Below are 15,672 nucleotides of genomic sequence, written 5' to 3'. Positions count from 1 at the left end.
TCAGTCCAATTTTTTATTTTAATCCGATTTTGCTCTGAATTGAACAAATGTTCTCGGTTTTTAAGGGTGGCGTAGTGTTTTTTTAACACTCCTACCTGAACCAAGTAGACGTAAAAGCACTCATAGGCTCTCAAAATTACTCCGAAATATCTAAGAAATTTTTGAACGGCATTGTAAATAACAGCTGCCGAATATTGTTCAAAGTTTTAAGTTGTTAATGGTGTCTTTATAATAGTCGGTAGGTCAACGTGATAGTCAATCAAATTGACCTAAGTTAAAAATTCCTTTTATTTAGATTTCCTTAACTGACCTGTAAATTCGGACGATTCTCGAAAGGCCTTTTCGATTTTTTGTATGCAAATTTGTAATTTTTGGACCTCTTACAAACCTGTCTGGCTCTATGTGACGTAGCAGTCTTCTTATAAGCGCGCTTCACGCCGTACTATTGCATACGAAATGTTGTAGCTGATGCTATTGTGTCTTTGGCTTTAGTTCTTTAGTTAAATACTTGTACAACGAGTTGATCTTATTGAAGTGATAGTCGAAGACATTATTACTATTTGTGAATAAACCAAGCTTCATGGTTCAGCAATTTTTCAATCGTATCACTTCAAAAATTTCTCTCGATGTCCATGACCGACTAACAGTTTATAGTATCCCGATGATAATATCGTTCCAGACTATTGTTCAATTTAAACAACAAGCTGTAAACATGAACTGTCTGTATTCAAAACTTGACCAAACTATTCAACAACAACATCCGCTCTTTTGAAGTCACTGTCCCAGAAATTCCAAATGTACAACATGTAAAAAACCAATTATCCTTGTGCAAATATCAACATACTACTGTTACGAAATACAAATCGCACGAGCAACATCAACATCTGTCGGATAAATTTTTACTTAGCCATTTTAGCATAGATTCTCATACATTTGTTGTTATGCCATTCAAAAGCCGTAAAACAAACTTCAAACTGCATATTTGTTTAAATGCATCAACGAGGGAATTTTTATTCCAATTTCAATTTTCCGCATAAACTTATTTAAAAAAAAAAAAATGTTTTCTTGTTTTTAGTTTTGTGTATGAAAATAACGAGCAATAGATATACAACATTTTGATTCACACAGTTTAGGTAAAATGATAATCAGTGATATAATTGGAGTGGACTGGATGCTTATGTGAGAGGCAGCTTATCGTTGGATATTGTTGGGGTGATGCTGTTCCGTCCAATAAAACGAAAAAAAAAATATTTCCCATTGAATATAATATACATGTAGCATTAAAGCAACGGCTATATCCACACAATGATGGTCCAATTTCAATTTTAAATTCGGTTTTACGTTTTAAATAAATTTTTATTGTATTTTTCAACTTTTATTTTCTTTGATGTATTGACAATATTAACATTTAAAAATTCATTTAAAATTTTTATGATTAGATGGTAGCGATACTTTTAATACAATTAAAATTAGTGAAACACACTGACACAGTTGTTGTGTTTGAAAAAAAGAAAGAATTATATTAAGAATAAGAATAAACTTAGTTTTAATTCTATTTATAAAAAAAATTAAAATTGAGTAAAATAAAATAAACATTAAAATTACACGAAATGCATTTTTGAATTTGATGAGCAGTTAGCTGTAACATACCAATGCATCCACTGAAATCTAAACTTGTCGTTGAATGTGAACACTAACAGTATACTTCGCTAACGAAATAAAGTCGTTACAACCAAAGAGCACTTACGAATATATAGTTACTGTCAGATGATACTTTACCTGAACGATAGTTGAAAATAAAAACTGAGTTCATGCAAATTAAGACTCTCATCTAGAACACTGTATCAACGCTAGGAAAAAAAATCTTTCTTGTTAAGGAATACACGGAGAATACTTACAAATAGAAATAAATAGAAGTTTAGGTGAACAACTGTGGGAAGTAGGTATGACGTTTTCAACCTATTCGAATAGGATAGATAGATAGATTAGAGTTTTTGGAAGGCTTCTACAATCGAGAAGCTTGAACCCAGACGAAACATCGTTTGTTCCCAATTCACTGACCTCACTACTTCTATCAGTGAAGATGATCGTTAAGCTTGCAGTGGTGTGTGATGAATGGTATGTCTTTAACCTATTATGGACGACTGTCATCTGTTATCGACAACGACAGCAGTAATAAACGACAAGATCTGACTAATGAGGTCTTATATAGCAAAAAGTGTGTTCAAAACATGTGAAGTAAAAGATTTCTGAAATTAATTTTTGAAAATCTTCGATCAAATGAAGTGTAAGATCAGATAGTAAAACTGTTAATTTGCTTGCCGTCTGTGACAGGTTAAAATACTAAGATTTTTTTTGTATTAAATCAATTTTTTCATAATAATACCACCCCCATTGCACCGCATTTTGTCAGTCGCTGTAATAGGAAGACATTTGTTTGAGGTATTTTGGACCACATTTTTGATTTATATAGGTCTTATAAAACGCGTTATAATCGAAGATATGGGTTCGCCATTTCGTAGTTATTTTACGCGTGGCTGAACGTTTCGAAGTCTAGATGATACTGAAAGAATGAAAGACTGAAATACTGAAAGACTAAATTAAGGTAGCTGTAGTAAAAGAAGGTAAGACAACTATATATCATACTGGAATCGAAATGTCATCAATTGGTAGGTACGAGCTCAGATGTTTTGAAGACGTGGTTCCACAGCTTTGATTTTTTTTACATATCGGTTGCAAACTGGGTCTTTTTGAGTTTCGAAATTGGTAAGCAGACGTGCAGACGTTCCATTGGCATTGTACCACTCTTAAATTTTACATTCATCAGAATTTTTCACCTCAAATTTGTTTTGGGCACGCGCGGTCCAAGCGTTCTAAAATTTTCCTTGTTTCCTTCGTTTTATTTGTTCCACAAGTATTCCGCCACATACAAGTAGCGTTTGCCTTTACGTTTCTTCAATTCCACATTCTTTACTCTTCTTTTGTTGACAAATATAGAATGCTAACCAATTGCAAACTTAAATTGAGTTGAGTTTACAGGACAAATTATTCTTCGCAAATTGTAGAAAATATTAGCAAACATTTAGCAAATCCTGCAAATCAATTGTTCAAAAATAGACCTTGGGCTTAAGACGTAAAATATTTTCATAAAATAGAAAATGACTGCCCGAAACCAGCCTGATATTTTCAAAAATGTAAGTCATGATCGAATCCATACCTACGCGAACCTGTTTGGAGTAGGATTGGTGGAGCTGGTGCTGTTGTAAGTTGGATACAGGACATTCGGCTATAATCTGATTTTTTAAATTTCCAACGATTTTCCGGAATAGAACGAAATTTGTCCAAAAGTCGGTAGGCCATTGAGTAAAACCATTCGATTTATCGATCTAACATTTATTTCGTAAACTTTTTTTTTTGTTATTTTTACATACAATTTATAAAACAGATTTTGCTGTATAATATTTTCTTTTATTATTTTTCTCATTTCAATTTTATCTTCTCCACCAATTTTTGCTAACGACGACCCTTTTTTTTGGTTTTAAATTTAATTTCTTTTTCATTTTTATTAATGAGAAGTAATGACATATAAATACTTAATTTTCTTGTTCTTTTTTTTTGTTTTGTTTCATATTAATATAGACATTACAGAATTGGTTTTCATTTATATTTTTAATTTAATTTTTTTTTTCTTTAAATTCATGCTAATTAATTTAGTTTATACTTTAAAAACTCAATCTTTTCTTTGTTAAATATTTTTGTTTTGCCTTTTTTCAGATGCTTCTTCATGTTTATGATTTGTTTAATTAATTAAGTAGCGTTTTACATTCATATTCGTATGTTCCATTAATATTTTCTGCGCTTGATTGTTTTATTATGCTCATGTTTTTAAACACTAATCTTTCAAAATACTCACTGTGTGTGTTAAATTTTAATCAATTTCGTAAATATATTTTTTTTAGATTTATTTTGTTTTTTTTTTTTTTATTTAATTCAACGCACCGATTTTATATACATTTTATATATAGAGCTTTTTTCATCTGAATCATATGGAATTTTATTGGCCATTTTTATTTGTTCTTAAATTTCTTCATCAATTTTTGCACCCATTTTCTTCTTTTTTTGTAACAGTGTTATTAGTGTTATTACAACATTTATGATATGTTTCGTGTATTGCTAACATTTAACAATATTATCAATGAGGTTTTTAAATTTATTTTTTATTCCAAAAAAAAATTTCAATAATCTTTTCTCTTTATACTTTTTTTTTCTCATAAATAAGGCATTGCTGTTTAATTTAAGTGTAAAGGTAAAATACATTTTTTTTCGGTGACACAATTCGGATGAATTTGTTATATCATTTTGCAATGATTCCGATCCGATTTTTATCACCGCCCACATAATAATACCTTAAAAGAATTGTTAATTAGTATATATTGAATCAAATATTATATGCCAAAATTGTTTCGATATGCCAGAACGTTTGCTGGGTGATGGGCATAATTCAGATTATATCGCTTTTGGTGGTTTTCGCTCAATTTTTTTTTAATGGAATGTCAAGTTTCATTAATAATTTCGCGGCATATTCAGCCGAATTAAGTTTCAAATGTACACATCGGTATCTGTTATTTACGTATACTATATAATACGATGTATAGGGCAGTTTCCACGCTCAGTGAGAATTCACAATTTGTACTAACACACAGGGACTGTCGTACTAGTGTTAAAAATATACATTTACCGGTATTTTACAGAAATTTGTAGCGGATTTTTGGTTGCTACCGGTATTTGGCGTCATTAATCTTTTGTTTTCAATGTAAAATAGCGCGCAAAGCGCTATTTGTATACCAATTTAATGCACTTTAGTAGCGGTTTGTTCGAAAAATGTTTGCCTATCGGTATGATGTTTTGGATTTTTTTACTAAGGAAACGTTCGGAACGGTGATATTTTTAATTATTTTATATTAATTTTTCAATCAAATTTAACTTAATCTGTGATTAAAATGAAGTTTTGCCCTTCTTCTTATTTTTAAATTAAGTAATGGTTCAAATTTAATTATGAAACTATAAGAAAACACCTTTGCCGTCGATGACTGCATACAATTTTTCTCACTTTAGAAACGTTCGGAACGACGATTGATTTTGTTGTACTTGGCAGATTTTGCATAAAAATTTAGATTTTTTTGTCTTAATTTGAAGATTCATCCTCATTTATCATTAAGAAACAGTTTTCAAATCATTTCCAATGTTTGCAATATCTTTATTTTGTATTGAAAAAACACCATGCACGAAAATGTTACAAAAGAACATGCCATAGACGAAACTCATTAAAAATTATCATGAACAATGTTTTACTCGATTGGAACGGAAACCAAAACGATGAAGATCATCCGAACTTGACAAAAATAAAAAATGTCAAATAAGTACAACAGCTCAGAAAACGTATCCTGATCACTTACCGAAGTACCTTAATAATTCATAGTTCAAATTCCCAATGAAAATCGTTTTTCACTTAACAGTTCAGAAACCATCCATATGTGTACGTAATAGTACATTAACACTCGTCGTAGTTTATACGAGAGCTTGTGACTATTTCAGCACATCGAACACATCGTTGTGATATTTATCGGAAGTAGGACCAATACAAATATGCATTGTAATACAACTATGAACGAACTTACTGTTGCCACACGTAGCAATGCGAAAGAAGCGTAATTCAAATTTTTCTTTTGTTACGCTGTCAAACCTGACAGCAGAACAAAGGAAAAATTTAAATTAGGGCTCCTTCGCATTGCTGTGTTTAGCTAGAGTTAGTGCAGTTAGTAATTGAATACTTATCATTTCGATAAGGTAAAACAACCTCTGCACAACAATGCAGAAATTTACACCACTGCACCGGAAAGTGGCAACGTTCTCGTTCAATGAAGGATTAGAAATGATTGTAAGGTGTACGCTTTCACAAGTTTTCGTACATTTTCGTAGACTTTCACAATTTTCATGATTTCGCGAAAAAAATAATTCAAAATCTCAGACAATTATATTTGGATTTAGCAACGTTATTATTGCGTTGTCTCAATTGCATCGTCATACTGAAACACATTTTTTCACGAAAGCACTCTATTTTTTGATTTTATTTTGTTTATCTAGTGTCAAAATATCGTGAATTCGTCGCTCATTTTCGACACACTATAAACAAAACGTTGTTCCTAACTTATGCTGAGATGCTTTTTTAGCGAACTCTCATTCGCTAAAAAAGCCTCTTAGCATGCGTTAGGAAAAAAAAAACCATAACTACTTGTTGGATGTAGCACGTCAATTCCGATCGGAATGCATTAACATTTCCCCATATCCAAGACGAGAAATGACACGGTCATGTCATATACGAATAGTCTCTAATGCCCTTTTGATAATAGTGTCTGTTGCGATAAAAAATTGAAAATGTAAATGATATTAGTACAGGCATGTTATGTCTTAAATGCACAAAGAAAAACCCTAGTAGTTCATTTTGCATAATATTGAAACTTGTAGTAAATTATAGCATGCAAGAAAGGTGACTAAAGTCACACAATGTCATCATAAAAGGAAGGAAAAAATATAGAAATTATGAATCGTGTATGGTGGCTCTGTAGTAACCCTTGAACGGCATGTTTGTTTGAAGTATGTGTGAATAAGCTTTATTCATTTCATTCACTTTTTTTTGCTTTTCATCGTGTTTGGTTTTGTTTTTAAAGTTATTTAAGTTTGCTTTTGAGCAATGTTCAAACATTCGAACATTTTGAACATTTCCCGTGTTTGCGGTAACCTTTTTTTTTGTAATTGTACGCGGAAGCAAATATACAATGTATAAAATGTAGGAAATTTTTAAAAACTTCATTGCACTTCAAACAATCCTAGTGGAAGTCATTCAACAATTGTACTGTTTGCTATGCGGTATATTTGACGGGGCTGTAGCTAAATTTCTTTTTTTTTTTTTTTAAATTTCCGTCCAAATGTTTCCTCTGAAAATCTACTATTTGTAGGTGTCGGGATAAAATTGTGCTAGGAAATTTGAATTGCATCAGAAGTTAGCTACAAAGAAAACGAAAACAACTCCGAATATTAAATTTACCTAGTTCACAAAGAGTAAAATATTATTCGCCTGTGGCGTTACGTTATTATACGATAAAATACCGCGCACTTTAGAATTAGATTCAAGTACCAGAAACATTGGTGTGAACTGTGAGTATGTTTTATCACAATATTTATGTACTGCAGTGCGATTGCGATCGGGTCAGGGTGCAAATGGATTTTCATATTTACGCACTAGTGCGTAAAAGTGACGTGTGTAGAAATAAGTATTTCTCTGCCGTATATAACATGATGTTCATTAACTGAAATTTTGTGCATGTGATGCGCTGTCAGCCTCCACTTCTCTTGATACAATTCTCGAAAAACTTGATGCAAGAGAGGATATCTGAACTAAGATAATTTTGCACATTATGATACTGAGTCGCATACAAAAATCTTTACTAGAAGTTAAGCCAGCTGAATCCAGTTCTCATTTTTTCAATGTTTTAAACAAATTTGCTCGCAATTCACAAGACAGAATTTCCTTCGCCAACGTACGATATATGTCGTCGTACATAGAAGCGAATAACATTGAACGGTAAGGATGTAATCGAATTTCATTTCGTTCCATCCAAACAGGTGTATCGTAGATTCTTCGCATGAATTTAATAGGCTTGTCACTTACGTTTAAAGTAGGAAACACATAACAATGTCATTCAGATGCCATCGCGCGTCTGTTGGCATTTTTATAAGGGTTTTTCGTTAAAGTTTACCCAATAATTTGTTCCACCAATTTTTGTTCGTTTTTCTGGTTTTTTTTCGCCGATTTTCGTTAAATCGCACACAATGAATAGAAAATTTAAATTGAAAATAAATATTTTTTTTTGGAAAAAAATTATAATCGATTCAGTCTCAACAATTTTAGCATATAATATTTTGATTAATTAATGGAAGCCATGTTGTGAAATTTTAAGTATTTTTTTGTGTAAATTTTATGTTTATAAAATTCTCATGTAAGCACATAGTAAATAAGAAAATAAAAACAAAAACCGAAAATATTTTGAAAGCTCCAGCGCCATATCAGATCATAATCATTTTCGATTTTTTTTTACCATGTGTCAGAAATATACTCGCTTTTAGTGTATATAATGTTGCTGCTTCTTTTTTTATTTTTATTTATTTTTATTTTCATCATCTGCTATAACAAAAACATGCAAATAACAATTTTTGTTTGCACATTTTTTTTATCACTTTCACTTCTATAAACATTTACATATATATAATAATATCGATACGAAATCGGTGTGTTGTTTTTTCCTATTTATTTTTATTTTATTTTTTCCATATTATAACTGCGCTTGATATTATTATTTTTTTTTCGTTCGGAGATCAAGAATTTTGTTTTGCTATAATATTGGTTTATTGTTATTACACATTTTTATGTGTTTATTTTTGGTTAAACGAATTGACGAACAACACGAAAATTGTATATTTGTTGTTACGTATCAACAACGATGACAACGAAAGAAAAACACATTTTAGGGTAAATGATCGTGATTTAGGCTTCGATCACAAGACTGGTATTTTATTTTTGTTTAGGGTAAGTGATCGTGATTTGTGGTGGTATCGATGCAATTCAATACCATTACAATAATGTACAATGTTAGAGCATATAAACGTAGTGGTGTCCACTCTCTTTTAAATTTAAAGTTATTTCCTATTCGTTCCTGTTCGTAGTAGAATTGAATTACATTACATTACATACAATTAACTATTCTTAAATATGTCATGTTGTCAACACTTAACTTTTAGTTAAGTTTACATCGTGAAACAAAAACACACAAGTAATTTGTCTCCGTCTAACGCAAATCTGTAACTCATGAAAATTTGGTTTGTAACGCGATTTTCTAACTGTTCGGTTGGTAACTTAAATTTTATGAGCTTAGATAATCAAGTAGTTCAAACAAAATATAAATAGATTTCGAAACTAAAAACCTTCTTGTGACCTTAGACTATTCCACTTCCTACCAAAAATAGATGACAAAATCTATGATTTTAAATCTTATAGTTAAACTCCTGTCTTATTTGAGGCGAGACGAGCTGCTATTTTTTGATATCATGTGCAAACGCCACCTTTCAAAATGTCTCTAAACGTGAGGGGTACGTCCTGGACGAAATGGATTAAATCGTATGGGAATAAATGTCATTAACACCTCTTGGTGCTAAACTTCAATTTAGTCCAAGAAGTGAGGTTGCTATGGTCTAAGAGAAGCAATTGATGAAATAAATAGCCTGGTTTGGTTACTTATGTAAATTCCTGTGAGTTCGCAGCCAGTTGTGTTCTCAGAAATACACCACAAGACCACGAACAGTATCACCGTCGAATTATTTTGAAAACCGGATTTTCATTTCCATACATCAAAATATTGACAAATTCCATCTAATACAAATCGCAGTGAATCACCGTACGCAGATCTATGAAGTAAAATGTGATGCTATTTTCTCCCTTTCGTATAAGAAAAACAAAATATTGTGCACATAACTAGTTATATGTGGTGTGCTTAATCTAAAAGCACAGTATGTGATTCTCAGTTCTTACTCAAATATAAATATAAATTTTATGTGCACAATAAACCAGCTCAAAGCTTCCAGTAAAAAAGTTTTATATTCAAACACAGAACGGGGAAAAAAGTATTACGAAAGAACGACGACGACCAAACAAAACTATATCCAGTTTTCATCACACTTTTCCATTTCCATGCGAGATATAAACTTAAAAAAAAAACAGAAAAGAAAGAAGATAGAGCGCCTTCGTTTTCTTTCTGGTGACAACCTTCATTTCATGAAATTCCCGAATTCCCAGGGTATAAACAAAACTAGATAAGTTGAGATAGTAACAAGTATATAGATAAAGTGAAAATGAAAAACTGCTTATTATATTGTTTTAGTAATGGCATATAGTCCTATAACCTAATAACTGCGCCCTTTTGCCAGCAAAAAAAAAAACAGAAAGCATAGGGGGGTTTGACGCTGATGGGTTTCTGTTCCCATTTTCTCTTAACTTTTATTTATTATCTACTTACACCACGGTTTATACCTTTACCATGCCGATGTAAATAGACATTATGCCGGCGTATTGGTGTATTTTTAGAAACACTAAATTGGTATAACTTCGATAACCATAAAATATTCAGCCATCAAAAATGAGTTATTGATTTTTTGCGCACGAAAATTTGTAATAGATAAAGTGTGAATTTCACGCTAGGATGTTTTATTTTGGTTTAGGGGGGTTTCATTTCATTGTGTGTCTATTGGAAAGTTATGTTGTTAAAACACGACATCAATTTAAGTTCTTTCCTCTCTTCTTCACTTTTTTTTTTAAACTTTCTTTTACAAATCGAAGAGGTAAAATTGAGTTGTTGAGTTGAACAACTGGGGAATGCAGAAACGGTTGTTTTTTAAGGTTAAAACATTTATCCCGATCAAGCATGACTTGTTTACATAAAAACGTAAAAGAAACTTAGACTTTGTGGCGACAGATTCTTTTTGCTGATAAATAACGTTTTTGCTAACAAAAAATGTTTTCGAAAATTACCATTCTAGACTACACCCTTCCTAATATGTGTGCTAACAAAAAAAATCAAAAAATAACTTTCTTATGAATTACAAGATGAATTCGGGAAAATCCTCTGACTTGAATCTACCAGTATCTATCTACTTCTCCCATTTACAGTTAAACAACATCACACTGATTGACAATCCACAAGTGACTCTATATGTTTTGCCAGTTAGCTCTGCCTTAATATATCCATGGGTTGGGTGTTTAGTTTTGCTTCAAGAAATCCTTTCGAAATGACATTGAGAATGGTATTTTTTCCACGTATAAGGAAAAGTGAAGTTCAATGACGTCTTTTCTTGCCGATACACAAAGCTAAAAGCTACAGGTATTGATTTTATTGAGTGCACGTAAATTGAACAATAAAATTGTACGAAAAAAAGAGTATGGAAACGTGTACACATTTTACGTATAATCGTGTATACATATGGGAATTGCATCTGGGCTGGAGTCAACGTTATTCTTTTTTTAGACATTCTCTAATGATTGGGTTCTTCGATGTCGCCAACACAAAGCTTTCAAAATAGTCACAATTATCAATGAGATAAAGTAGAAATTTTCTTTGCCTTAGCAATGTTCGTTTAGAATCGTTCGGACTTTCGTAGTTGCGGTATGCACATTACGTAGAGAAAGACCATACGTCAGTGGTCCTTACTTATCGAATTCTATTCGTATTTAGATATGAATTTTACTACACTGACACTAGGCATGTGTATCACAATATATATATGTAAGAGTGATATATGCGACAAAGTTGAATATTCGTGATACAAAAAAAAAACTGTGTGACCAACACATAAATTTCCAGCCCACGTTTTTCTTCTATACATGTCGTATATATCTCTAATTCATATATGGTATCACACTAGATTTACGTATACGCACATGGAATGTGGGTTTGTACGTTGCTAACGTCGCTGCGATCTACTACGTTCCGAATTGTCTTTTTGTTTCGTTCAACCGGAACACACGACTATCAATGTGCAAAACAAAATTCTTGTTCTGCAATTTTAAATGTTTCAATTGAAAATGTTTAACTAAAAATCATTTTCGATTTTTTTGTTTATAGTTTTTGTAATTATTTTTTCCATTTTGTTTAAATGATTAGTTCTGTTGTTTCTTTTAATATTGATTTTGTTTATCTCTTTTCTATTTCTTGTAATATTTTTCGTGTTACAATACATTAAATCTCCTTTGAGTTAATAGTATAGCTTATAAATGAAAAGCTTAAAAATTGTTTTCTTTTCTCAATTTAATTTTTCACATTTTCGTTTATACATTAAATACATTTTGTTTTTGTTTTCTCTTTTTTTTGTGTGTGTTATATTTTAACCATTAATAAATACGTAATAATAGACAGCGTAGCATAGGAAGACGTCAATACCTGCATAAGACATGATATGTTTAAAAAATAAGGATCTTCGAGAAATATTTTATTTATTCGTTTGTGTATGCACGGCGCACACACTTACACACAATTTATACACACACCTTCGATTTATTGCATGCTCATTCCGACACTCACTTACGGGTAAAATGTGAAAAATAATAAATTTCCCGCAGAAATCTTATTTTCCATCATGTCAGTAATATTTTTCTTTTAATTTTATTTACTTTTATGTTTTTTGTTGTTTTTTTTGTCAATGTGAACAACCAGCGACATAAAATATTTTGAATTTATTTTTCGTTGAGCAGAAAAAAATAAAAATAAAAAAAGGTTAGACACGAGCGATTGGAATACATCTTTACGTTTAAATCTTTGATTTGATTAGATGCATCGCTGTATTTTACAAAAACACCGCATTCCATCAGTCCATCATAATCTGATTTTTTTTCTGAATTGTCAGGATTAAAGTTCCAAAAAATAAACACTGCGTAACAGTGTCAAAGTAATAATCAATCTCTAGAATGTTGGTCATGTCTTTTTGCATGCACACATTTGGCGAATAATAAACGAAATGAAAGTAAACGTATCGTTTCATCAACATACCAACACATTCAGGTGAAGGTACCACGAAGCTCTAGCTTAGCCCCAACAAAGTACAACGAGACCCCGATTTGGTCATACTAGAGGATAATAGGCTCGCAAAATAAAATGAATTTGGAGTCTTAAAGTCTTAAAAATAATTAACTATCACGGCCAAGGAAAAGTTAAAAAAAAGACTACCGCTAGTCGAAGCTAAGAAGAAGATTACTAAAAAATAATTTTGAGAGGATGGATTCTCTTACCCAAAAAACAATAAAATCCATCTAATCCAGATGATATAAATTCGGCACAGTTCTGAAATCCGTTGACTGTATGTGTATGTATACATAATGTATTCGGTTTCGATATAAATACAATTTGACTGAACAAAATATTGTGCCGATGGGATTTTCAGATGTGTTAAGCTAATATTTGCTATGGGCTAAAAATATAACAAACATTTAATATTGTACATTTTTAATGTATATTGATTTTTCTTATGTGACAGATGGTGAATAGGGTTGAAACAATTATAAATGGCATTGAGGGGTAAAACGTAAAAATTGAAATTTTTTGTTTAGTACAGGTTTTCCTCTTTTGTTGCGAACAGAATTTCTTGTCGTTTGATTCATAAAAAATCTATGAAAACTTTAACATAAACTTTCAATATACTAATATTGTTCTAGCCGAGGACATTCTATAAAAAGACCTCGTTTTTCCTATTCGTTGCGAGAATACTTTTGTGCGTGGTGGGTAAAACTTTTTGCAAGATGACGGGGTTTTCTCTTTTCGCCTGGAGGTGTTTTTCTTTGTAGCACAATTCTACTTCTGTCAAGAAGATAGGGTTATGGGCTGTTGTTCACGATAGATTAATTCGTTTCAAAGTTATTTCAAGTGGGAAGATTACTGTTAAGGTTAAAATAAGAGATCAAATTTTAAAGAAAACAAAATATACTGAAAATGAAACCTGTTCAGTAGCCGTTAGAGTGGAGAAAGCAAACTACGAATTATACACTGAGTGAAATAAAGTTTTGACCGTTTTTCTTTTGTCAAAATCATGTTTCATTCAATGTATGAGGGTCTCGACTTTATGACCATTCATGCTAACCATAAACCATGTCTTCACACCTCACACCTTATATTTAAAATATTCTCATCGATGTTCTCTTTCCTTTACAATACTTGTGGATAAAATTAGGATCAAATCGACAAACAACTGAGATAAAAAAGCCGATGAATTAGTTGTGTCAAATCATACAAAAGCACAGATCGTTTGCATCATTATCATCATCATCATCGTCGCTTTTTTTCTCAATCATGTCAAAGGAACATTGTCGACACAAAAGGTGTGTCAACTCTTGCCATAGAAATGGTCTTAAAAAGACTAGTTGTGTGTATAAAGAAATAAAAGAAAAAAAATGAGAAACAAGACTTTGACTTGAATTTTTTTCGCTTTTGATTTTTTGTGTTCGTTTGTAGCAAGCATTCAAGATGAAGAATTGACACTCATAACAATGTTAAATATTCTTTACTCATTTCTGACAATTTCTTCTACCCCAGATATCAGAAATAGGATTTGTTATGCTTGAGAAAAATGAAACGAATTTAAAGAGAAACATTTCTGAGCTCTTTATTGATTCGTAGACTAGGAACAGGTGGTTTCATAACGAGTCATGTGCCTCCCGTGTCGTTATTTTTTTTTAACTCAAAGCTCAAGAGATATTATGGCATATCTACCAAGCGAACCTTTTATTTCTACTTATTTAATGTGGATTCGCTCGAAATATTATTGCGACAGATAATTGCGCCATGTATTTCTTATGCGAATGCGAATTATGTAACCAGGCAAATATTTTTTTCTCTTTAAATTATTCGTACATCTGGATGTCGAATATGAGTTAGTCAATAATGCAATAATGACGTGTGGGAGTTTGATATGATGTGTAATATTCAAATGAGGCGAAGAAAAATCCTGAAAAAACATGAGGATCTTCCTAGAACGTTAATCTCGCATTAATCTATCTAATGAAAAACTTTATCTCGATATATATGTTCTCGACGTAGCGTAAATCTGTCCAAAATGATTACTTTAAATTTATGTGCCGAGCTAAAGTCGTCAAATCGTCAAAATAAATATTTTGAACAAAAGTCCATAATCTACTATTTCAACATTTTGTGTTCAGTGTGTAACTATTAATATGTACACATCGTACATCGTACACATGTCGTACATGGAAAATAGTTCATCTCTTGATTTTCTCTTTCTTCCGACATTCTTTTTCTCCTCTAATATGTGTCCCTGGACACGAAAGACGAAAAATTGTTTCGAGATATGCAACCATTCCATTCACAAGTAAAAAGCAAAAACTTTGAAAAAAAAACATGTTTGCGATCAATGAATGCATCAGCTTCCATTCAACTACGTAGAAGTTTGTTTTTTTAGAAACTTTTCTTGACGATGACGATGTTTTAGTCTGATGAACCTTTTTCATCTTTACGTTTTTAATTCAATGAGTTCATTTGAGTGTTTCATCAGATTGTTAGATATTTACCGGATAAGAAAAACGAAAACATCTCAAAAGGAGATACAGAAATGGAATTAAAAATTAATCTAAAGTGGATTTGAAATATATGGATACCATTGAAAGTCGAAAAGCAGAGCGATTGGAACAATTTTTGTAAATAATGAGAATAGATTTTCGAATCATAAAACAGAAAAACAAATCCAGCCAGGGTTGGTATTTCAAATTACATTTGCAACGTTGCTTCTGGCATATCCAATATTTTTTTAGAAGGTCAAAGCGTCGCATCGAAACAATTGTTATTCATCTGGCCATCATATGAAATTTTGGTTACAAATATCAAAGTTTATGCGAATTACTAATTATCACAATTCAACGAATATGTAAACTGTGTTGCCAGTGTCCTTATCAACATTCTCCACACACACAGAAAAAAACCATTAAAATTCTTGCTCTGAATCATAGCCTGTGATGTATCTAAATCAGATCCATTTTTTAAATAATTTAAATATTAAATTCTTCTT

At 31.4% G+C, this 15,672-nt stretch overlaps 1 long non-coding RNA gene across 1 annotated transcript; it reads right to left on the bottom strand.

Annotated features, from left to right (window-relative positions):
• Positions 1–660: 660 nt before the first annotated feature.
• Positions 661–15,536, bottom strand: LOC119085705. Its single transcript, XR_005089337.1, has 3 exons — positions 15,526–15,536; positions 12,118–12,127; positions 661–974 (listed from the first exon to the last, which is right to left on the bottom strand). It is a non-coding gene; the product is annotated as an uncharacterized LOC119085705 (long non-coding RNA).
• Between the last annotated feature and the right edge of the window lie 136 nt (positions 15,537–15,672).

The sequence above is a fragment of the Bradysia coprophila genome, chromosome X (genome assembly GCF_014529535.1).
Source record: "Bradysia coprophila strain Holo2 chromosome X, BU_Bcop_v1, whole genome shotgun sequence".
Taxonomy (NCBI): Eukaryota; Metazoa; Arthropoda; class Insecta; order Diptera; family Sciaridae; genus Bradysia; species Bradysia coprophila.
This window is presented reverse-complemented; position numbering and strand designations above follow the sequence as displayed.